The sequence below is a fragment of the Prenolepis imparis genome, unplaced genomic scaffold, assembly GCF_030444845.1.
Source record: "Prenolepis imparis isolate NDT839.2.m4 unplaced genomic scaffold, iyPreImpa1.0 SCAF_10, whole genome shotgun sequence".
Classification (NCBI taxonomy): Eukaryota; Metazoa; Arthropoda; class Insecta; order Hymenoptera; family Formicidae; genus Prenolepis; species Prenolepis imparis.
The window spans coordinates 821461-840041 of record NW_028141168.1 but is presented as its reverse complement, the minus strand read 5'-3'; the positions used below and the strand labels follow the sequence as shown (position 1 = coordinate 840041).

At 34.1% G+C, this 18581-nt stretch overlaps 1 pseudogene; it reads right to left on the bottom strand.

Moving 5' to 3' along the window:
* Window positions 1–1771: 1771 nt before the first annotated feature.
* Window positions 1772–17488, bottom strand: LOC145942148 (SCAN domain-containing protein 3-like; annotated as a pseudogene).
* Between the last annotated feature and the right edge of the window lie 1093 nt (window positions 17489–18581).

Sequence of the window (18581 nt, the reverse complement as noted above, 5' to 3'; positions counted from 1 at the left end):
TGTTCATCAGTTAATTATTATTTAAGCAACCCCGGGGAAACCGATCTCATCCCCCCACGTTGGGCGCCAATTTGTAACCGTGCTTTCGAAAGTCGTAAATTAGATTTCACTTAGAATCGACGTTATGGACTCGCGGTTAACCTTCGACGCGATATCTTGAAGCTTCCCTAAAGACTCTCAGTGGTCACTCAACAATGGCAGAAAACCTGGGCGCCAGGACGGATTACCGTTCTTCTCCTACATTCGACACCGTATCTGAACGTAATGTTAAACGAGATTCTCACAAAATAGCATCGCGACGGAATATCACGCGGTAGCTCAGTTGCGAAGGGGTTCGTGGACGTGGCGAGAGGGATCGAAAAAGAACTAGACACTTGTTAACAGGAAAAAAAATATAACAATATATTACGAAAAGAAAAGAAAAGATTGCTAGAGTATAATAAGTAGAGTTCGCAGTTCGCACATCATAATTTGACTTTGACAAAGGTTTCGTAATACGCCGACGGATCTAGATATTCGCGTCAGAAATCTCGTTACTGGAACGAGAACAAGAGGGCCTTACGAAAATCGCGAAATTCTCGAACAGTCTCGCGGCAGCTCAAATATTCTTACGCGAGGCTTAGCAAGGCCTCGGCAACGAAATCTTATGCGGAGATCGATAATCGCCCTGTTCTCGTCCGCGATAAGTATGGGATACAAAGAGAAATGCTCGTTCGGCGCTCGATAGTCAATCACGTGTGAGCAGGTCGATACGAAATCGTGCGCGCAAGAAAAGTCATCACGCAAAACTCTAGATGTTCTCAACATAACCGGATATCCACATAATTAGACTCGCGAATTAAATCCGTACACAATTTTACTTTCAAAACACGCCGAAAACGAAATACAATGCGGTACACGTGGCGAGAGAACATTGGATGAAATTGGATACGTCAACAACCGCGAAACTTTCATCAGAATATAAATAGTGTAACAAAATTCTCATTGACCAACCGTGTCCTATTCAAACGCAGAAGCTTTAGATATGATGCTTATTTTAGGTGAATGTGGTGGTCAATTTAGAGCAGCTGCGAGGTTGTGGCAAGAACGATACCCAGATCGCACTCCTAATTTGCACAATGTTTTTTCTCGTTTGTCTAAGCGAATTACTAATAAAGGTATTATTCAACCTGATCATAATAAAGGTAGACAAATTCGACGTCAAGTTAGGGACGAAAGGACGCCAGAAATTCTTGCATTCGCTCAATTGCATCCCCATGAATCCTTAAAGCGTGTAGAACAAGAATCTGGTGTTAGTCGTAGTACAATTTGGCGAATTTATCATGAAAACAAGCTGCATTCGTACAGAATGACTCTGCATCAAGCATTGACGATTGCCGATTTTAGAAACAGACTCGAATTTTGCAATTGGATACGCCAACAACCGCGAAACTTTCATTAGAAAATAAAATTTTCTGATGAAAGCACATTTACGAGTAACGACTCTGTAAATACTTGGAACTGTCGTTACTAGGCACAAGGGAATCCTCATTGGTTTCGAGAAATAGACCATCAACATATTTGGAAAATCAACGTTTGGTGCGGAATTGTTGAAAAACATATTGTTGGACCGTTTTTCTTTGAAGGAAATCTAAACGGTGTTCGGTACGCTAATTTCGTCGAAAATGATCTTCCACTTTTACTTGAAGATATTCCTCTACAATTACGCCTAAACATGTTTTTTCAGCAAGATGGGTGCCCAGCGCATACATCTAGCGTTGCCCGTGAACGACTAAACGACATGTTTCCAGATAAATGGATAGGCAAATATGCCCACATAATTGGCCACCACGATCACCGGATTTAACTGTTCTCGACTACTATTTATGGGGAAGAGTAAAAGATCTGGTATACCGCGAACGCCCTACGACAAGAGATGATATGATTCGTAGAATACGTGACGCTATTGGTTCTCTAGATGCTGATGAAGATTTTCATGCTACAAATGATTTCGAAAAGAGAGTACTTAATTGCATTCAAGCAAACGGTGGACATTTCGAACATCAGGCCTAATCAAAGAATCACATCTAGCCATATCAGCGCACGCACACACCCACTCACCCACACACACCCACACACACTCACACACACCCACACACACCAACACACAAACACACCCACCCACACCCACCCACTCACGCACACACACACACAACACACACACACACACACACCGTAGGGAGGGTTTGGAGTCGTTAACTACTGTGGAAGCGACGAACCACAGGGTCCTTATTCCTACGAGTTGCGCGCGCACACTCCCCCCCCCACACACACACACAAACACACGGGATCTGATATCTGCCACGTCCTCGTCGTAGATCCTGGGTTTTGCCGAGAGCAGATAATGCAAAAACGTTATTTTTGCCAACACACATTTTGAAGGTTGTTTGAAGGACATAAATGACATTTTTCGAAAAAATGTTTCGTACAAAAGTTTCATATTTTTTCGCATAGAATCCGAATCTGCGATAAAAAAATACCATGTTCCATTTTAAAAAATGCACTTCCGGTCTGAATCGCCTTTTTCCGGCCGGAACCAGGAGTTGAAAATATCACCATTCGATAGAGCGCACCCGATTTATAAAGAAAATGTTTTTACTTTTTTGAAATAACCACTTCTCTAGTTTTTAAATGGGTGGTACGGGTGGTCTGAAACACCCTGTAGTCTTGAAAAAGAAAAATACATCTTCTCTGCAAATATCCTGCGCGACCCTCATCCGAGGATCCCCATCCTATATTTGGCGCAACCCCAGTGCCTTGCTCGAGGCACACAACAGATACATAAAATTCTAAAACAAGCCAAAAATTTTTTCTATACATACTTTGATTGTATATAGTTTGCAGAGTACTGTTGTATCAAAAATATAGAAGCCTAAACACTTTTTATAAGCCAATCATTTTTTATTTACATATTTCGATAGTTTATTGTGTGGAGATTACATTTGTACCAAAAATATAGGAGTCTAAACACTTTTTTATTAATAAACATAAAAAAAGTAAGCGCCGCATTGTGTCCGTCGAGATAATTTATGATACGTAATATTTTGAAACGCGCCAAATATTTTTTATTTACATATTTCGATAGTTTATTTTGTGGAGCTTACAATTGTACCAAAAATATAGGAGCTTAAACACTTTTTAATTAATATACAAAAAAAAGTAAGCGCCGCATTGTGGCTGCCGCGATAATTTAATGATACATAATATTTTAAATGACGCCAAATATTTTTTATTTACATATTTCGATAGTTTATTGTGGAAATTACATTTGTACCTAAAATATAGCAGCCTAAATACTTTTTAATTAATATACATAAAAAAATAAGCACCGCATTGTGTCCGCCGCGATAATTTGATGATATGTAATATTTTAAAACACGCCAACAATTTTATCTGTATATATTTCGATAGTTTATTGTGTGGAAATTACATTTGTACCAAAGATATCGCAGCCTAAATACTTTTTTAATAAATTAACATAAAAAAAGTAAGCGCTGCATTGTGTCCGCAATTTGTTGATATTTTACATTTTATGCTATATTATGCTAAGATAATGTATTTTTAATTAATTATATATATAGATAGATAGATAGATAGATAGATATTTATTCCGCTTCCCCTAAAGGATTGCGGGGCGTTTTCAGGGGACCGCCAAATCCCTCACAGCCACCCATCTATCCTCGTCCACTATTTACAAACTTCCATAATACATATAATATAATATAATATACGTCAGATCTTCCTCCTTTTCTCTCTTCTCCTTTCGTGCCATCCTTCCTTCCTTCCTGTCTCCCCGACCTCTGTTTCCTCTTCCTTCTCCCATCCTCCTTTCCTCTATCCCTCACCCTTTTACACAATTTTCTCATCCCTCTAACCTGGCCATTTGGAGACCTCACAATAATCTAACCTAACCTCCCTCACCCTTTCCCCATCTCTCTTCCTCATCTGTTCCACTTACTCTTTATCCTCACTCCCTCCTTCTACCTAGATCTACCATCCTCCTTTCCTCTCTCCCTCTCCCTTTTACACAATTTTCTTATCCCTCTAACCTGGCCATTTGGAGACCTCACAATAATCTAACCTAACCTCCCTCACCCTTTCCCCATCTCCCTTCCTCATCTGTTCCACTTACTCTTTATCCTCACTCCCCCCTTCTACCTAGATCTATCCCTCCATCTTCCTCTGCCTCTCTCCCTACCAGCTCCCTACCTTTATCTTTTGACCTACCCTTCCTCCTCGCCATCCCACCCCAATTCCTCCCCGTCTATTTCATACCCTTACCGCCTTCCCTTTCCTTTCCTCCTCTCTCGCCCATTCTAACTTCATTTTCCACCTTATTCTCCTTTCCTCCATCGTCAAATCGTCATCCATTCCTCCCCGTCTCTTTCTATCTACCTATTCCATACCCTTAACCGCTTCCTTCCGCATCCCCCTTCGCCCCTCTTTCTACACTTGCTTCTCTCCCTTTCCCTCCCCTTACTCTTTCCTCCTCCCTACTTTCCCCTTCTGTCTCACTTTCGCCCGATGTTCTCTCTCCTCCTTCCTCCTCGTCCTCTTCTCTCTTCTTTTCTCCCTTCTTCCCGTCTGCGCCTCCTTTCTTCTCTCTTCCACCGCTCCCCCCTTTCTCCTTCACTTCTCTTCCACTCTGTCTTTTGCTCTCTCTCCTCTCTCCTTCCGCCACCTCTTCCCTCCGCTGCACTGCTTCATCCCTGTCATCTTCCGTCCGCTCTCTTCCAACTCTTCCTCTGTCGTCTTCTTCTCTCACCCTCCTTTCTTCCATCCTTTTCTACCGCTCTCCTCTTTTATCCGCTCTCCTTTTACCATATCACTCCACCTCCTGTCCTCTCCGCTCTCCGCCTCCTTCTTTTTACACTCCTTCCTCTCTTTTTTTTTCCTTTCCTCTTCCATTCGCTCGTCTCCTTCCATGCTCTTCCTCCGTAACCTCTCCATCGTCTCTATTCTCTCTAACCTTTTCTCCACTCTTCTTCTCCTTTCCTCCACATTCTCCCTCTCCGTCTTCCTCTCCATCACCATCAGCATCTTTTCCATTATCGTCCTCATCTCCTTTATTTCTCTCACTCCCTCTTTCATCCACTCCATCTTCCGTTTTTCTCTCTATCCAACCCGACTCAGTATAGCTGCCACAGATCTGCACCACACTCTCTCTTCTGAGTACCTTTCTCTATTTCTACACCCGTGTGTGCACCTTTCCGTACCACCTGTTTCCGCTTTCTCTGCCGCTACCACAGCTCCCTTGATCCTGCACGTGTCTCTCCCCGCTAATTCCAGCGCCCTCTCTGACATCTCCCTTTCTCCGTACTGTCGCTCTCTACCTTATCCTCCTTTTACCGACGCTTCTCCTTTTCCTCCACGTCATCCTTCCTCATCCCGTGCTTATCCTTCCTTCTTTTCCACACTCCAATTTTTGATCCGCCAGTGCAACGCGTGCCTCCACCGTTCCATCCCCTTCTTTCCTTTCGCGGCCACTTACTCCTCTGCTCCCGAGCCGTCTCCTCCTCTCCTTTTTTCCACCTCACTCACTCTATCCCGCCTCCACTTCTCACATAAACTCGGAGCACCGACCGTCACCTGACTCTTTCCTCCTCCCTACTTTCCCCTTCTGTCACACTTTCGCCCGATGTCCTCTCTCCTCCATCCTCCTCGTCCTCTTCTCTCTTCTTTTCTCTCTTCTTCCCGTCTGCGCCTCCTTTCTTCTCTCTTCCACCGCTCCCCCCCTTCTCCGTCACTTCTCTTCCACTCTGCCTTTTGCTCTCTCTCCTCTCTCCATCCTCCACCTCTTCCCTCCGCTGCACTGCTTCATCCCTGTCATCTTCCGTCCACTCTCTTCCAACTCTTCCTCTGTCCTCTTCTTCTCTCACCCTCCTTCCTTCCATCCTTTTCTACCGCTCTCCTCTTTTATCCGCTCTCCTTTTACCACTTCACTCCACCTCCTGTCCTCTCCGCTCTCCGCCTCCTTCTTTTTACACTCCTTCCTCTCTTTTTCTTTTCCTCTTCCATTCGCTCATCTCCTTCCATGCACTTCCTCCATAACCTCTCCATCGTCTCTATTCTCTCTAACCTTTTCTCACTCTTCTTCTCCTTTCTTCTTCCATATTCTCCCTCTCCGTCTTCCTCTCCATCATCATCAGCATCTTTTCCATTATCATCCTTATCTCCTTTATCTCTCTCACTCCCTCTTTCATCCACTCCATCTTCCGTTTTTCTCTCTATCCAACCCGGCTCAGTAACGCTGCCACAGAACTGCACCACACTCTCTCCTCTGCGTACCTTTCTCCTCTCCCTCTTCGTCTTCCTCTTCATCACCATCAGCATCTTTTCCATTATCATCCTCATCTCCTTTATCTCTCTCACTCCCTCTTTCATCCACTCCAACTTCCGTTTCTCTCTCTATCCAACCCGACTCAGTAAAGCTGCCACAGAACTGCACCACACTCTCTCTTCTGCGTACCTTTCTCCACTTCTACACCCGTGTGTACACCTTCCCGTACTACCTGTTTTCGCTTTCTCTGCCGTTACCACAGCGCCCTCGATCCTGCACGTGTCTCTCCCCGCTAATACCAGCGCCCTCTCTGACATCGCTCTTTCTCCGTACTGCCGCTCTCTACCTTATTCTCCTTTTATCGACGCTTCTCCTTTTCCACCACGTCATCCTTCCTCATCCCGTGCTTATCCTTCCTTCTTTTCCACACTCCAATTTTCTTTCCGCCAGTGCACCTCCACCGTTCCATCCCCTTCTTTCCCTTCGCGGCCACTTACTTCTCTGCTCCCATGCCGTCTCCTCCTCTCCTTTTTTCCACCTCACTCTATTCCGCCTCCACTTCTCACATAAACTCGGAGCACCGATCGTCACCTGTTACTACTCCGACGGCCATCTTCGATCTATATATATATATATATATATATATATATATTTTATTTATATGCAGATACTTAAAGGTTGCATGTCAAATTTAATTTTTAAAAAATTTAATTTTTAATGCCTCGACCCGGGCACGCCAAGTTTTTGTTCGTCATTTTAATTGTTTCAATACCGGGTTTAAATCGTTTTGACTGTGCAGATGCATCATTCTTAAAAATACAAAGATGATTCTGTGATAAATTTTATATCAGATCAGATTATAATCTGCAAAATACACATTTATATTTGGTTGAGTAACTTTTTTTAGATATTTAAAATAATAAAACAAATAAAGTTTTTATAAAACATAAATTTTTATTTATTTGGCGCAATTTTTTGATATCATTATTTTTTTTAGAAATATTAAGTTTTTTTACAATAATTTAAAAACCCTGTTTTTTTATAACACTGTTTGTTATAACACTTTTTCACATGGCGTGTGGACTTGGCGCCCTTTTTTTACCTTTTTTACAAAGGTAAGTTTTTTTAATGATATCATTCTCATTTTTGTAGTATATATTTATTTATACATTTTAAAACAAAGAAGCAAAGAACCCACCACCGCCCCCGTCATATTTTATCAAAATACGACGATCCTCTTTGCTTACAGTAAATACCACAGATCCTTCTTTCTTTGCTTACTCTTATTGTAAGAATAACGAATAATTACAAATCAATATATCAGAAATATAGATTTATTATTCATAATCTATTCTTCTAAATTTATTGATTAATAATCGTTACTGCTTATTTAGTTTAATAAATATATAAATAAATTTAATACGTTGTATGTGTATGTGTATTACGTATGTGTATTACGTATTATATATAAAATAAAAAATTTCAAGGAGAAGCTATGATTTCCAGATACATTGCCAATACTAGACACCTATAATTTATGTTACGTATATTTAGATTTTCTGTATTAGTGATGTATATATACATATATGAGAACATAGCCAGGATATATTGTGGTAAGGGGGCAGATAAATGATAAAGTAAATTTTTATTCTATAATTAAAGAATTTGTGAAATAAAACGATATGTCATAATATTTAATATTGGAATAAATACGCATATCACATATATATGATATACTATATTTTTATTACGCTGCCATCCTATTATTTCTTCATAAGTATGTAATTGTTGAATATATAAAAAGTAATAAAATAAAAGCTAATAATATAATAAGTAATGAGAAAAGTCATAAATAATATGCGTTTTTGATAGCTCAGAGCAATCATAATAGTGCTATGAGTTATTAAATTTTTATAACATTTTTCTTTACATTATTTATCATCATTATTAGTTTTTATTCACTTTCTTATTTTATATTAATTACATACTTATATAAAGAAATAATAGAATGATAGCATAACAAGGAAAAGTGGTTCTTATTATGAAAGAAATATAGTATATCACACATATGTGGTATGTGTATTTATTCCAGTAACAAGAAAGTTATTTTTTTGTAGTATAATATTACAAAGTCCTGCTATTTCTTTCATAAATATATATTTATATAATAATTGCAATTACTTTCTTCTAATGCTGCAATCCTACTAATTCTTTCTTCATAATTACTTTCTTCTTACGCTATCATCCTACTAACTTATCGACAATTATATACTTATGAAAGAAATAGTAGGATTAAATAATATTGCAAATATTATATAAATATATACATATATAAGAAGTAGCAGAATCTACATTTTGCAATACTATTACTACATACATGTCATGCGAAACAATATCACATATAAAGGCTATCGCACACAAATTGACATAGATGCATATGCATAACATAAGACTGTCTGAACCAATGAGCATCGAACATAAAGTCGCCATATTGCTTTACATAATATAGCATAAACATAAGCATAAACATATGCATAGAAATGAAAAAATCCATAAGAACGAAATTTCTATGCATATGACACCTATGTATATGCATATTGTCTATGTACAGAATCAATTATCATATTTATTCGTTTTTTTTTATTTTCTTTGCATCATTGACATCTCTACGGACGACATTAAATTTGACACATGTCAATAGCATTTATAAAAATTATTAAAAATGAATAATTTGACATATGTCAAATTCAAATATTTCGCGGTTAAGGTGCTTTTACATTATGTCTATGAACATTTGTGTAAGTTGCATATCTTTCTTATGCTTATGCTATGTTATGTCTATGTTCTATGCATTTTGTGTGCGATAGCCTTAAGTGATACATATTTCTTTCATTACAACCACTTTTTTGTTACACTACTATCCTACTAATTTTTCATAAATATATAATTGATGTAAAATAAGGAAATGAATGAAAGCTAATAATATAATAAATAACGTAAAGAGAAAAGTCATAAAGAATATGCATTTTTAATAATTCATAGCACTCAATGCTATGAGTTATAAAATTCTTATGACTTTTTTATGTTATCTATTATATTATTATTAGCTTTTATATTTATTAATTTTCTCATTTTATACGAACAATTTTTCGTATACTATACAAGTAATTTTCTACTCTCTTTCAATCATCAAGCGTTAAACGTAACCTATGTACATATGTCAAAACTGACAACATAATAACATCATGAAGTGACATGGAGTGACATTAACGCAATCTTATAGCGAATGCTTGAACTGGACATTTTCTCGCACATGCGCATTGATAAGGTCGACGACATCGATGACCAAAACTTGAACCAACAATTTTTATATAAAACAAACTTTACATTATATCTCCGTTTATATAACACGTAGAGCAAAAATAAAAACATTTTCCTTATATAATTGAAACCCAAGCTATCGATTAGGCCTATCAAGAATTCGATCAGTCCAGCCGTTCTATGAGATCTGATAATATGAGATACTCTCAAAAGTCCGACTCGCGTATAGATACACGGAATGCCTCGGGCTCGCTACGCGTGGTCTTGGCGCGAGATACTACCGTGTCTCTTGATACCAAATATTTAAAACGAGCCAAATATTTTGTTATGTACATATTTCGATAGTTTATTGTGTGGAGATTACATTTGTAGCAAAAATATAGGAGCCAAACACTTTTTAATTAATATACATAAAAAAAATTGATTACAATATGGATTACAATTCTATCTAATGGAATACCATTTTTATAAAGAATTTTTGTAGATACATGTAAATATAAATAGAAAGTTTTAAAAAATGTATATTAATATAATCAGCAACATGTACAAAATTTTAAAAAAGTTGAATTAATATTACAATAATAACAATAAAATTTTTTGGCATTTTATCTTCTATTGTGCAACTATGTATTTTTTCAAATTTTAAACTTAATTATATAAAATAAAATTAATATTTTATAATTAACTTTTCTAAAATTGTTATAATAAAATAATCTATATAAATATATCAATTGTTTTCAGAAAAAATATTACATTTTATTTAGCATGTAAATGCATTTTTTAAATAACTTAGAATAACACAAGTGCGCGTTACGCGCGTGTCATTCTTCGGTTTTATATTAAAAAAATGATATTAAAAAAAGATAATATAAAGTTTGTTTAAACCCGATTAATATTTTTTTCACAAAAAAGCTGATTAAAGCGTTAATTTGCTAATTAAATTTTAAAATAATAATATGTTTAAAAATTAAAATAGTAATATAAATATTATAAATAATATGTTATAACATCTTATTTTTGATTAATATTTTTTGAAATCAGCTGTCAAAAATATTAATCGAGTTTAAAATTTGCTAATTAAATATTCTAGCTTATATATGAGTCATTCCACGTCAACCGGGCCACCTCTCTGCCCAGAACAGATTGCAACTAAAAAATTTTTTCACGAGGGCAAAATTTACTTAAAAATATACTCTTTCGAATGCCGTGTGCTAAAAATTGTGATACATAATGGCGAAACCAATACGGCAAATTCAAGGTGTCCGTACGGACGCACATTTATAAAAATGAGATATATTGCACAGAAATATACTTAATGTCTTTCTAAAAATACAATTTAGTGTCTTCTAAGTAATTTTTAATAAAAATTGGACGGATTAATAAAAATTGGATGGAAAGGTTGGTTGTTGACTTATTCGGACTTAGCATGTGTGATAAGCGTTAATGATATTTTTGGTTTTATTTAACATTTTTTCTATAAAATTTCAATATTTTTGATTTTTTCATGCTAATCATATAAGAAAAGAAAACCTTCTGTTGCAGAAGAATATCTTTTTATTAGCAGATAAGAAAAGGTCTGCTATTTCATAGCAGATTCTCTGCGGCTAAGCCAGTACCAAAAATTCAGCAAAGTTATGCTTTCATTCCATTATCAGAAGGAAAACTAATAAAAAGAGACAGCGGAGCAACTGCGAGGGGTATACGAAATAAAAACATTTTTTTCTAAACTGCATTGTTTATGAGATATTCGACACACACATATGTATATACATAATTTGAATATTTTGTTTTCAGATCAATGTGTTGCGTACTACAACTCCGGCTATTATACGTATCGGTGAGTGAGAAATTGTTTATTTTAAAACATTTCTATAGCGGTAATGGGGGTGTATATAATATGTTTGAAAATATTAAAATATTAATATGTTTTATATAATATGTTATAATATTTTATTCGCGATTAATATTTTTTGACAAAACTTAGGTGATAATTATCAAAAATATTTATCGAATTTAAAATATTATAACATCTCTTTCTAAAAAAGACATGTTAAGTCGATTCTCGCGAGTATTGTTGCATTTTTTCCGCGATGCTGATTGACTGTTTCGATTCGCATTGTGCGTTATATTTGTAGCATCGAGAGGCAAATTAAATAAAATAATGTTTGAAATAATATGTTATGATACTTTATCCGCGATTAATATTTTTTGACAGAAATCAGCTGATAACTGTCAAAAATATTAATCGAGTTTAAAGTATTATAACATTATTTAAAATTACACAGACAGAATTTTCTCTTAGAATTTACCCTGAAAATCATGGTAATCGTGGGACAATATGGTATAGAAAGAATTTGTTTAATATTTTAATTTGTTTGTGTTTTAATTTATCTAATATTTTAGATTGTCTTTCTTAAAAAAATTGTTGAAAAAGATTACTATTTAAGTAAATCTGTCTGAACGCACGGCAATTATTTGTCAAGTATTTAAAGTGAATTTCTCGCGAGTGCTTTACTCTGATACAGTTAGTACCGCCATTGTTCCGCGAGATGGCTTTGCGGCGAACAGTCTTTCCGTAGAAGAAAACAGTATAAGAAAGTATATAAGGCGATGAAACTACTTACATGACGTCTTGATGTTCAAGGATTTTCAAGAAGATTATTGGTTACACTTTTATTTTCAACACATTTGATTTGACACATTATTTTCGACGCATTGATTCAAAATTCCTATTCTCGTCAAAGTGAAAGTTATTGTCTAAACATGTTATATTGTGTGTTTATTTAATATTAAAATTTAATCTTCATAAAATATCTTTAGTCAAACATATTTAGAGGATATTTATAAGCGTTTACCGCTAAAGAACAGATTAAGTTATTTTGTAACTCGTGAAAAAGGGAGAGTAATAATAATAGATATAGAAAATAGTTTCTTAAATTTAATCTCCATTAAATTATTTTCTTGATGAATATTCTAATCGTCTTATTTTATTGCAATTCTTTATGCATATCGTCTGCTATTTACTGAAATGAAATAACTCAATTTAGAAAATTTTTAATATATACATATAATTTAATCTATTTAACATATATACTGCGTTTGGCAATGCAAATTGATCATTGTTTTACTCGTAATGTAGCCAACGCTACAATAACAAATAATTTTATTTATTTTGCCTTGAACAGTTGGGGTAAATATATTGGATAAAATTTCAGCTCGCATTTTATATGTTGCCGATGTAATACCTGTGTGTAATATCTATGTACTAATTACTTTTACTGATTTGTCTTCTAATTTTATTTTTTGAGGGTTGCCATTTTTTAAGATGGGTACATTTTGTTTTGGTTTTATAATTTTATTTTTTATTCGTATTTTATTTGTATTTTCTTTTTTAGACTCATCTAAATTTATATTATTGAAATCAGTTGTGTGCCTTCTTCTTTTTTGGTCGTTTATTCGAAGTTTTGCTTCTTCAATTCTGAAATGTCCTGACTTGTGATAGGACACATTTTAATATAATGTGGTCCTTTATAATTGCTCTCCTCAACGACAACAATACATACACAATTATTAAAAGAGATCCTATAAAAAAATTAATTAACAATCTCCACGATTGACATGCGTAACATGACCTAATGACATGCGTAACAACATCGTTTATAAAATTTCATATGAAAATTGTGATGCCTCATACGTAGGACAAACCAACAGACTTCTAAAAACACGCATTTCTGAACACCATGAACATATAAACAGGAATACAACACAACGTTCGGTAATCATAGAACATAGATTAATAAATCATGATTTTGCATGGGATAAGAGGGAAATTTTGGATGAAGAACATATAAATTTGGAAAGCGTTTAATATCCGAAATGATTTTTATTAAAAGACAAAAAAATAGGTTAAACATGCAGAGCGATACTAAAGGTTTACATGGCACTTTTTTAACAACGGTGGAGAGATTATCACAGATTTAATTTCCGCGATTTTTAGCATATTTCCCCACATCAATCTTACATACGAATACAGTGTTTCTTGTATTGTTTACACTCACAATGTCAAGCGACACCGAATCTTAGCATTTATTTTAATTTGATAGTTGGGTCTTGCCCACGGTCATTGACTGTTGCTCTTTTATCGAGATGGATGGGATGAGTTTTTTTGGCTTTTAATTAATTAATGAATCTACTATTCACCACTCTCATGGACATACAACTCTTTGTTGTTTTTTTTTTAAAGGTTTCGCATCTCGCGTTTTTCTTTCCAAAGAACGTGTGATCTGCTGCTCTTTTGCGGTAGCAATCGGAGGAATTCTTATTGCTCCATCCGTTTACTAGTCAATGGCTATGGAGGATTGCGCACACCGAATGTTCTTTTGTTCCTGTATGTATTTTTAATGTAAAGAAATGTGTGCTTTGTTAATTTCTTGTATTAACAGACTTCATATTTTAATTCTTTTATTATTTTGTGTTTTTGACAGTTAACTGAAGAAGACCAAAACATGGACCGAAACGTCTGAAATATATTACTGGATATAAAAAATTTATATATTGCGCATCATTTACCGCGCTCGGCTCTTTACTAGCCCGCTTTTTTTCTATTGTTAGTTTAATCTAATAGAGCTTTCATTAATTATATCACTTTGTAGATCACACAGTTCTAACTGAAAATCTACACTGTTCAATTATTGAAATTGTTCGAGGATTTTCGTAAAGTAAAAGATCTTTCTTCAACTTTTTAAAATCACGAAATCGATGATCAAATTGTGCAATTAATTCATTGATAAGATGCACTTATTTTTTGAAGTCGTATTTCGTATCATATTTTTTAACGAGAATTTTGCAAGAAAGAAAGAAAAGAAAACTATTTTTTTCCAAATAATTTAAAAATATTTTTAATTTTGTGCGGAACGAATCGACATGACATTAACTCGGATACCGTTTGATTAGTCTGTTGTAGCTTTAAATTTAAAGTATTTAGGTGACAAGTTACATCTGTGATGAAAGCTAATTCCGAAAGTGATTCCACGTCTTCAAAAAATGATTTAAATGTTTTTAGTTTTGCTATGCACTTTTGTTGTATGAATAGATATATTTCTTTTCTTATAGAAAAACATTTTTGCAAAGTTTTTCCGGCACTTAAGCACAGTGTTCCGATTAGGGACCGGCTGGCCGCGCATGTGCGAGCACGCGGCATCAGTGAAGTATCTTGTACTAGGGAAAAGAGGCACCGTTACCCCCCCGGTTACATTTAGAATTTAGAGTATTAAAAAAATTTTTTTAAATATATTAAAAAATAAAACATACATATATATTTTAAAAAATATTTAAAATTTAATTATTTTATAAATATTAATTATAATAAAAAATAAAAAGGAAGGGAAAAAGGTGATATCATTAAATAAAACACTTTTTACATCAATAAAATAAAAATCTTTAATTTGGCAGAAACTTCAAAGAATACCAACATTTGTTGCAAGGGTAAGGAAAACTGCCAAAAACCTTACCAGTATTCATTAATAAACAAAAATTATAATTATTAATTATAAAATTATAAAAATAACATTTTATCTTAAATTAAAATATTAAATAACAAAAACTAAAATAATATTACACAGCATTGAATAATAATTTTAAAAAATATTGCACAGTATTTATTAATTACAAAATTATAAAAATTGCACATTTTTCTTAAATTAAAATCATTATAATAAACAAAAATAATAATGCATAATATTCAGGTACTTCTATATCACAGATATATATTAAATATGTATCATAATATTCTATTATAATAAAAAATTATTAACATTAATTAGAATATATAACTAACATACATAAAAGTCATTTTGGCTAGATTATTATTTTATTTTCCATATAAATTTTGCGGATTGTGTAATTTTAAATGTCCGGAATCAATTTCAAAATTTGTACAATTAATGCCTTCAGCTTGAAAACTCGATCGTATTGTACACATCGCGGAAACAGTTTCATTTGATAATCTATTTCTTTTTTTATTTTTAATATCGGTAACTATTGAAAATATTCGTTCCGCTTCTGCATTAGAGTGAGGAAAAGAAAGAACTGCTTCGACTAATAACTCTAAATTTGGAAACATTTTTTCTCCATCAAAATTTTTAAATTCTAATATTTTCTGCCACATAGAATCGATCTCTAAAGAAGCTAACTCTACTTTTTCTTCGTTATTAAAAACGGACGGCAAAATTCTCCACTCAAAAGCTAATTTTGTAATGTCAATATGTTCTAATATACGCGTTGCAATAAAAGTTAAATCTTTAAATTGGACTCTAGCTTCGTCATGAAGAGCAATTTTCGGCTGTAAGAACATTAATTGTTGGAAAACAGTATCTCTATACGGTAAACGTTTTAACATTTCGCGAACAGCAGTTACGTAAAATTTTAAACAATTTAATTTAATTTCTCGCGTGCATTCTGAAGGTAGTGCTTCTAAAAAACTCTCACATTCCGGTCCAACATATATATTATTTATGTCTTGAAAATTGTGTTCATCTTCTATATTTAAATCAATAATAGATTCTAACGCTTTTTGAATTAAAAAATTTTGACCTATTTCGCGAACTAATCGTTGACTATTTTCATACAATGTATGAATTAAAACCTTACGAGATTGAAAAAGGGCATTAAAACTATTAAAAAAATTTAACGAATATTTTAAAAATAATAAATATGCTTTTAATGAATTATCATTTAACTGATTTAAAATAATTTCCGCGGATTTTAATTTATCTTCGACTACAGCTAAAATAAAATAATTTTTTAAAACTTCCCAATTATTTAATAATCTAACAACGCATTTATGTAATATTAACCACCGAGTACTTGATAATTTTAAAATTTTATTTCTTTCCACATGAAAAAAATCCTGAAATTCACCTAAAATTGCACATCTCTTTGCACTACCCGAGATATAAGTTGCAACTCCTCTAATCAAATTTTCGCACGACTCTGGAAGTTTTTCACAAGCTTTACTTGCTACAAGCGCGGATGAATGGCAAATACAATTTAATGTAACAAGACCCGGTATTTCTAATTTTAAGCGCGACATAAAAGAATTATTGCATCCAATCATTACAGATGCATTATCACTTGCCATTCCCACAATATTTCTTAAAGGAATTTTTTTTTATCTAACATATTTTTAAAACTTTCGAAAATTTTGTTCGCGGAACAATCTGTTGCGTCCATAGATAATAAATCTAACAATTGCGTTCTTACTTTTTTAGTCAAAGGTGAAACATATTGCACAAGAATACACATAAGTTTAGTATCCGAAATATCAGTACTTTCGTCTATTAAAATCGAAAATTTACAATTTTGAATAATTTGAATTAATTTTTCTGTTTCTCGTTTCGCGATTACTTTTTTAACAATTTTTGTGCACTTATCTCGAGCCAGTGAAAGATCTGATACAACTTCAGGGACTATGCAGATATCTTTCATTAGTGGAATTAAATGATCCGCGGCATAAAAAGAAACATTATGTTCAGCAAAAAATGCTGCTAATTTTATTTCGGCGCGTTTAACTTTATCTTTATGTGAAAGAGTAACTCTACTATTCGCGGTGTCTGTAAAATTAATATTTAAATTTTTAGAATTTAGTTTTTCTAAATGTTGGACCGATTGTGCATGTTCAATTAAATTTGATTTGCAACATCTGATGGCTTTATTACATGCCGTACATAAAGCTTTATCTAATGTAGGATGTGGAGCCAACCATCCTTTAAAAATATTATCATCTAGCCATGACATTTGAAATTTACGGACTCTTTGTTTTTTAATAGCTCCTTTTTCTGCAGAGTCCATTGTTCATTATAATTAATTAAATAATAATTAAAACTCTTACCTTATTATATAGTCCTCTCTGCTGCCATAACCGCCGTAATCGTCCGATCGTCCGATCCCTAACCGTCGTTCACGATCCCGCATCCCGCCCCCGCAAGCAACAAGATACTACATGCGTACATATGTACGTTACTGTATCTTTCTGGCCGCGCATGCGCAAAAGCACGCATGCGCGGCCAGCCGGTCCCTAATCGGAACACTGCTTAAGCATCGGACTTCACAGTAAAGTGGTATGTCTATGTAAATTGTATCTCTTCGAGGAAATTTTGAAATTTGCGATGAAGCAGGGATTTGTTTTCACCTTTAATTGTATTTACAATTGCTGTTACGGTCTGCATAACGGTAGATAGTTTCATAGCTTTCCCGCATAAAGCTTTCTGATATATAATACAATGAAATATAGGAAATTTTAATTTCTTTGCTTTAATTGATCTAAAAGTTCTAATTTTGGATCTTATCATTGATTTAGCACTATCTGTCACTATACACGAACATTTTGCAAAATCGCAATTAAATTTGTTTAAAGTAATCTCTCGTGCTTTGTAAATGTCAATACCGATTAGTGTAGCATGTAATGGCACGAAATCTAACATTTCTTTGGTACACGAAAAATCTTGCACAATTCGCGCAAGAAATGCTTAATTGGCTTACGTGTTGAACACCGTGCTCTCATCGAGGCACAATAAAAAACAAGTGCATGTATTTAATAATGATTTTAATTTTTGTTCTATAGAACTGGCTATCATAATAGTTCTTGATCTTACCGTGTCACGAGAAAGTGGAACGTTATTAATTTTCTCAAGCGTCACAGTATTTCCAAATGTTGTCACTGCTGCAAGAATACACTCTTTTATGAAGACACCGGTAAACGGTTTTGAATGTTTCGCAATTAGATATGAAATGGCATACGACGCACGAATTGTTTTATCTTGAATATCTTCATCTTCATTATCACAAATGTTCGAAATTGTACCAAAACGTTGCTGATACACTAATTTTAATGCTGCAATCACAGCAGATTTTTCGTGTCCTGCATATGCTGAATATTCGTTTA